The following is a 7,244-nucleotide window of genomic DNA, read 5'->3' on the forward strand; positions in this document are numbered from 1 at the left end:
TCATTACCGCTAGGACAATGGCTCTTTGATTAATGTTTTATTTATTAATAAAATAAAATAGCTTATTTAACAAAGGCAATTAATAAGTAATTAGTTAAATGGGATTGAACTACTTGATTAATGTTTTGAAAAAATTCCCATAAAGCCCACCTATTAATACAAGATAAATTAAATCTCCTACATTTTTTGTAACAACCCGAAAATTTCTATCCTGTACAGTCAAACACTTTATTGAAAGTCAAACTCATTTCTATTATCTTTTAGCACAATTAGGAGTTTATTTGAGCGTTTTGAGCCTTGTGCACTTAATGTAACATCCCCTTCTGGCACGTATCACAATATTGTCCGCTTTGGGCCACTCGGCACGAGGACTTCCCAGTGGGTCACCCATCCTGGTACTACTCCCGCCCGAGCACGCTTAACTGCAGAGTTCTTATGGGATCTGCTGCCCTCACGGCTTTAAAACGCGTTATGATAGGGAAGGTATCCACACCCCTTATAAGGAATGCTTAGTTCTCCTTACCAGCCAATGTGGGATCAGATCTAACCCACTTTCAATTGTAACGACCCGTGTCCGGTATGGTAATTCCTTGGTATTTATTTTGAAGTTTTGCAAGAGGGACTCGGCGAGTTCATAGCCTGACTCGCCGAGTAGGGTCGCGACTTCGAGCACGTGTGAGCCGGGGACTCGGCGAGTCCATATCCCTGACTCGGCGAGTCCATCCGTCTGGGTGAAACCCTAAATCCCCGGGTTGCCCACTATTTAAGTCACCTTATAGCCCCATTCTCGCCTCCCTCACCCTGAGAACACTGTGAGAAAGAACCCTAATCCACCCTTGTGTGAGCTAAGTGTTTTGTGCCATTTTGTGAAGGTTTGAAGAAGGAGAAGAAGAAAGGAGCAAGGAGAAGAGGTGTAGTGCAAAGATCCAAGGGCAAATCTGAGTTATTTGAGGTATTTTCGGATTTTCCCTCTTGTTATATGCTTTAAACCTCCATTAGAGCTCTCCTAGGATCTAGTTGATGCTTGTTCCAAGCCTTATGTTTGCATGAATGCCTTAATAAGTCGAGATATCTTTAGATCTGAATGATTGGGTGTTGTAGAGCCCAGATCTACTGCCTTTTTGGAGTTACTTTGCATATTAACCATAGATCTACCCATTTTGTGCATCTTTTAGCCTTATTTCCCTTATTCATGAGGTTGTACACGTAAAGTTGGAAACTTTACGTGGTAAATCAGCTTATTGGACTCAGATCTATCAATTGTATGTGTTGGATTCAAACAAAATCGAGTAAAAATCAGTTGCATGGCGGCAACTCGGCGAGTCGGGAAGAACGACTCGGCGAGTTGGGTCGCGAGTTCCCGATTCCTTCATTTTTATCAGTGTCGAGTGGATCCAGTGAGTTAGAGAGTGGACTCAGCGAGTTGAGAGTAGACTCAGTGATGGAGGGACTCGGCGAGTTGTTCATACAACTCGGCGAGTCCAAGGCAATCTTCTTAAGCTCAAGAACAACTCGTCGAGTTGTTCATAGGACTCGGCGAGTCGGATGAAGATTGTCTGAGTTCTTGGATCGGGAGAGTACTCGTCGAGTCGATGCCATACTCGACGAGTAGCAGCGAGTTGAGTCGAGGAGTGAGAATAGGGACTCGGCGAGTTGGCGGCCCAACTCGGCGAGTCAGGTCAACTATGGGTTGACTTTGACCGAGAGTTGACTTTGTCTGAGAGTTGACTTTGACCAAGGGTAAAAGAGTCATTTTACCCAGTGCAGTGTTTAGTATTTGATTGAGTGTGTTTATGGACTTGTAGCCGGGGAGATACCGGAGCAGCAGCAGCTAGCTTCCAGAGCCATACACTCAGCAGCCAGTTCACGAGGTGAGTTTCCCTTCAGTAGGAACGGGTCTACGGCCACAATTCCGGCCCGTGTAATTATCAGTAGTTCCGGTCTTTAGTTTGATGTAGTAGCTAGCTGGCTTGACGTCTTTGTGATTCAAGCATATTTGTGTTATGTGTTCCAGACTTCGGTCCGATGCAGTTAGTTCCGGACTTCGGTCCGATGCAGTCAGTTCCGGACTTCGGTCCGATGCAGTCAGTTCCGGACTCTGGTCCGATGCAGGGGACAAGGTCCCGGTCAGTTCCGGACTTCGGTCCGATGCAGCTAGTTCCAGACCTCGGTCTGATGCAGTGGGCAAGGCCCAGTATGTGATTTATATGTATTGTATGGTATGTGGTAGTTTGGGGGAGCTCACTAAGCTTCGTGCTTACAGTTTCAGTTTTGGTTTCAGGTACTTCCGCTTGTAGAGGGAAGAGCTCGGGATGATGGCATCGCACACACCACAGCTTCAGCTTTTACCCTGGGAGTTGATTTGGTTCTTGATTTTTATATGACATGGATATGATACAGTTTTCCGCACAGTGTTTTTATTATTATTTTGAGATACATCATGTATGGTTTATGATATGACACTCAGATTATGGTTTTTACTTGAAGGATTATCTGATCTTCGTCACATGTGATGGTGTTCAGGTGGTGGTTAATTAGCATTATAAGGAGACCTGCAGCAGCTGAGGACTAGTTGAGTTGAGTTTGAGGTTTCCCTGGGGCAAGCCTAGGATGAGAGTAGCAGAGATCAGTAGTAGTAAAAGTGACTTGGGGGAGTCAGGGCAGTTCTTGAAGAAAGTACGGATAGATGTGGAAGGTAGTATGGGCCCGTACTACTGGAAGCAGAGGACCCGTACTCGAATCAAGAAAGGATGAGACAAGACCAGGAAGCTAGTTGTAGTATCAATGATCCCTTGAGATATTTCTGTTTTCTGATGTAGTTGTGATGTGTTTCAGAATGGTGGTTTTACGTTCGAGACCAGCAGCCGGCAGCGGAGGTGCCGGGGAGGGATCAGGTTCAGGTTCGGGGGATGAGCGCATGGATGAGCAGACCCGAGAGTTTCTTTCTTCGGAGATTACGCGCATCATTATAGAGCAGACTCCTGTGATCTTCGGTTCGATCAAGGAGGGGATTCTAGAGCTGATGGATGAGAGATTGGGCACCTTCCGTGCCGAGGTGGCGGCCATGATGGGGTCGCGCACCCTTACTTTCAGGGAGTTCAGGGCATGTGGAGCTCCGGACTATCATGGGGCGCGAGACCCCATAGCGAGCACCAGATGGTTGGCGGATGTGGCCAACGCTTTCCGTACTAGCAGATGTCCCGAGGGGGACAAGGTCAGATTGGCGTCCTGTCTTCTGAAGGACAGGGCACGAGATTGGTGGGAGGAGGTCGGGCATGCCATTGGGGATGACGCAGCATTGGACGCCATGACTTGGGCTGATTTCTCTGCCAGGTTTAGGGCGGAGTTCGCACCGGTTATTGAGGTGCAGCAGTTGGCTAGGGAGTTTCAGGACCTCACCCAGACTACAGAGTCAGTGGCGGAGATCACCGCCAAGTTCAGGGAGAGGGCTCTTCTCGTTCCTCAGTACGTGGCTGATGAGGAAATGAAGAAGGCCCGTTATCATTAGATGTTGCGGAGCGATATCCGCCAGTTTGTGAGCCGGTCCAGCTGTAAAACGCTGGAAGATATGATTGCTAGGGCTCGGGAGAGGGAGATTGATCTCGAGATGGAGAAGAAGAGGAAACCGGAGGCGGTTTCGGGTCCAGGCGGTTCGGACAAAAAGCCCAAGGTTTCGGATCACAGATCTAGGAGTCAGCAGAGCCACGGTCGATGTGGCAAGTGTGGGAGATTGCACGAGGGAGCGTGCAAGGCAGGGAGTTCCGGCTGCTACAAGTGCGGTCGGATTGGGCATTTGAGTAGGGATTGTACGGCCCCCGCTACTGCCGTCGCAGCATCAGATCTGTTTTGCTTTCAGTGCAATCAGAGGGGACATAAAAAGTCCCAGTGTCCGAGTTTAGCTGCAGCAGGGAAGGTGGCTGCACCTGCCCCTGCTACCTTGAGGATTACAGATGGCCGGCAGGGCCGAGCTGATGCGCCAGTGGCGAAGAGTAGGGCGTTTCAGATGACAGCAGAGGAGGCGCGAGCGACTCCTGATGTGGTGACGGGTATGTATCTTCCCTTTATCTCTTTATTATTATTGATTGAATATTGCTTATGATTGTATGTTTTATTCAGGGTCGTTCTCTGTGAACGGCATTTCTGCTTTGGTATTATTCGATTCGGGGGCTACCCGATCATTCGTATCACTTGCGCTTAGCAAGAGATTCAGTAGAGCTCCAGGGGAGCTGGATTGTCCATTAGAGGTTGAGATAGCGGATGATAGGACCGTGAGGGTCGGCAGAGTGCATAGAGGGTGTTCTCTTCAGTTATTTGATGAGCAGTTTTCAGTGGATTTGGTACCTATTCCCCTGCGAGGGAATAAGGTTATTGTGGGTATGGATTGGCTAAGCCCCAATGGGGCGGTGATTGATTGTGAGCTTCAGCTAGTGAGGGTTCGCACTCCCAGTGGGGGAGAGTTGGTGATTCAGGGCGAGAGGCCACAGCGAGGACCAACCTTTTGTTCCGCCGCAAGGGCGAGGCGCTATGTTCAGCAGGGTTGCGCCGGTTTTGTAGCTTACGTTTTGGATGCCCGGGAGAAAGGTAAGTCGACAGTTGATGATGCTCCTATTGTTCGAGACTACCCGGACGTGTTTCCCGAGGATTTGCCGGGGATACCTCCTGAGAGACAGGTTGAGTTCAGGATCGACCTCATTCCTGGTGCGACTCCGATAGCCAAGGAACCGTATCGACTAGCTCCCCCTGAGATGCAGGAGTTGTCTACACAGCTGCAGGAGCTGTTAGACAAGGGTTTCATTCGGCCGAGCAGTTCGCCTTGGGGAGCGCCGATCCTGTTTGTGAGGAAGAAGGATGGGTCACATCGTATATGTATAGATTACCGGGAGTTGAATAAGGTAACGGTGAAGAACCGTTGCCCACTCCCGAGGATAGATGATTTGTTTGATCAGCTTCAGGGAGCGTCTTGGTTCTCCAAGATCGATCTACGCTCCGGATATCATCAGATGCGGGTTAGAGATGAGGATGTTCAGAAGACTGCTTTCAGGACCAGGTATGGTCATTACGAGTTTGTGGTGATGCCATTTGGGCTCACCAATGCTCCAGCCGCGTTCATGGATCTCATGAACCGCGTGTGTAGGCCGATGCTGGATCGGTCAATGATAGTGTTCATAGATGACATCTTGGTATATTCCAAGACGCAGGAGCAGCACGAGGAGCACCTGCGGGAGGTGCTGGAGGTTTTGAGGAGGGAGAGACTTTTCGCAAAGTTCTCCAAGTGTGAGTTCTGGTTGCGCGAGGTGCAGTTCCTTGGTCACCTCGTCAACCAGCAGGGTATTCTGGTAGATCCGGCCAAAATAGAGGCCGTGATGCAGTGGGAGGTCCCGAAGTCTCCATCTGAGATTCGGAGCTTCCTGGGGTTGGCAGGGTATTATCGGAGATTTATTCAGGATTTCTCCAAGATAGCAGTGCCACTCACCCGACTGACCAGGAAGTCAGTGGTATTTCGTTGGGGTCTTGAGCAGCAGTCAGCGTTTGAGACCCTCAGGCAGAGATTATGCGAGGCTCCGATCCTTACCTTGCCAGAGGGAGTAGAGGACTTTGTAGTCTATTGTGATGCCTCGATCACAGGTATGGGAGCAGTTTTGATGCAACGAGGCCATGTGATAGCTTATGCCTCGAGACAGTTGAAGCCTCACGAGGCTAATTATCCTACCCATGATTTGGAGCTGGGGGCAGTTGTGTTTGCCCTCAAGATTTGGAGGCATTACCTTTATGGGGTTCGTTGTACTATTTACACGGATCACAAGAGTTTGAGGTATCTTATGGATCAGCCGAGTCTGAATATGAGGCAGAGGAGGTGGTTGGATGTGCTAAAGGATTACGACTGTGAGATCCTATACCATCCAGGGAAGGCCAATGTGGTGGCCGATGCCCTGAGCCGCAAGGTGTCAGCGGCCCCTATCAGGGATCTATGTTTGAGGATGACAGTGATCACTCCGTTGTTGGAGCGGATCAAGGAGGCTCAGGTAGAGGGTCTCAAGGAGGAGAGACAGAAGTGTGAGAGGATCGTGGGCCGAGTAGCCTCGTTTGATTATGATAGTCGTGGTTTGCTGACGCTTCACGGGAGAGTGTGGGTACCGTACTGGGGTGGAGTACGGAAAGTGTTGATGGATGAGGCTCATAAGTCTCGGTTTTCTATCCACCCAGGGGCGACGAAGATGTACCGAGATCTTCGACCTGATTATTGGTGGCCCTGCATGAAGCGGGACGTCGCCTGGTACGTCGAGAGATGCCTGACCTGCCGGAAGGTCAAGGCGGAGCACCAGAGACCTCACGGCAGGATGCAGCCGTTAGACATTCCCGTGTGGAAATGGGAGGACATTACCATGGATTTTGTCACCAAGCTTCCCCGGACCGCACGTGGAGTGGATTCGATATGGGTAGTAGTGGATCGGTTGACGAAGAGTGCCCATTTTATCCCGATCCAGGAGAGTATATCGGCGGAGAAGTTAGCCGATATCTATGTGCGTGAGATTGTGGCACGTAATGGAGTGCCGGTATCGGTGGTGTCAGACCGAGATGTCCGTTTCACATCCAGATTTTGGAAGCGGTTCCACGACGAGATGGGTACTCGTCTCCATTGCAGCACCGCTTTCCACCCTCAGACGGACGGGCAGAGCGAGAGGACGATCCAGACTCTCGAGGACATGCTTAGGGCATGTGTCCTAGATTTCGGTGGCAGTTGGGATACGTATCTTCCGCTAGCGAAATTCTCGTATAACAACAGCTATCATGCGAGCATTGATCGACCTCCCTTTGAGATGCTATATGGGAGGAAGTGTAGGATCCCGATTTGTTGGGGCGAGGTCGGTCAGCGGGTCATCGGGAGCACGAAGGTGGTGCTCAAGACGACTGAGTTGATCCAGCAGGTCCGTTGTAGACTGCAGACTGCTCAGAGTCGGCAGAAGAGCTACGCCGATAGGAGGCGTTCGGATTTGGAGTTCCAGGTGGGGGATATGGTCCTTCTGAAGGTCTCACCTTGGAAGGGTGTCATCAGGTTCCGGAAGAGGGGAAAGTTGGGCCCCAGATTTATTGGTCCTTTCAGGGTTTTGGCCCGGGTGGGTCGGGTTGCTTATCGGTTAGATCTTCCTGAGGAGCTTAGTCAGATCCACAACACTTTCCATGTGTCTCAGTTGAGAAAGTGTCTGGTGGATGAGTCAGCAGTCGTTCCCCTAGAGGATATTCAG

This window comes from Lactuca sativa, chromosome 3, assembly GCF_002870075.4.
Source record: "Lactuca sativa cultivar Salinas chromosome 3, Lsat_Salinas_v11, whole genome shotgun sequence".
NCBI lineage: Eukaryota > Viridiplantae > Streptophyta > Magnoliopsida > Asterales > Asteraceae > Lactuca > Lactuca sativa.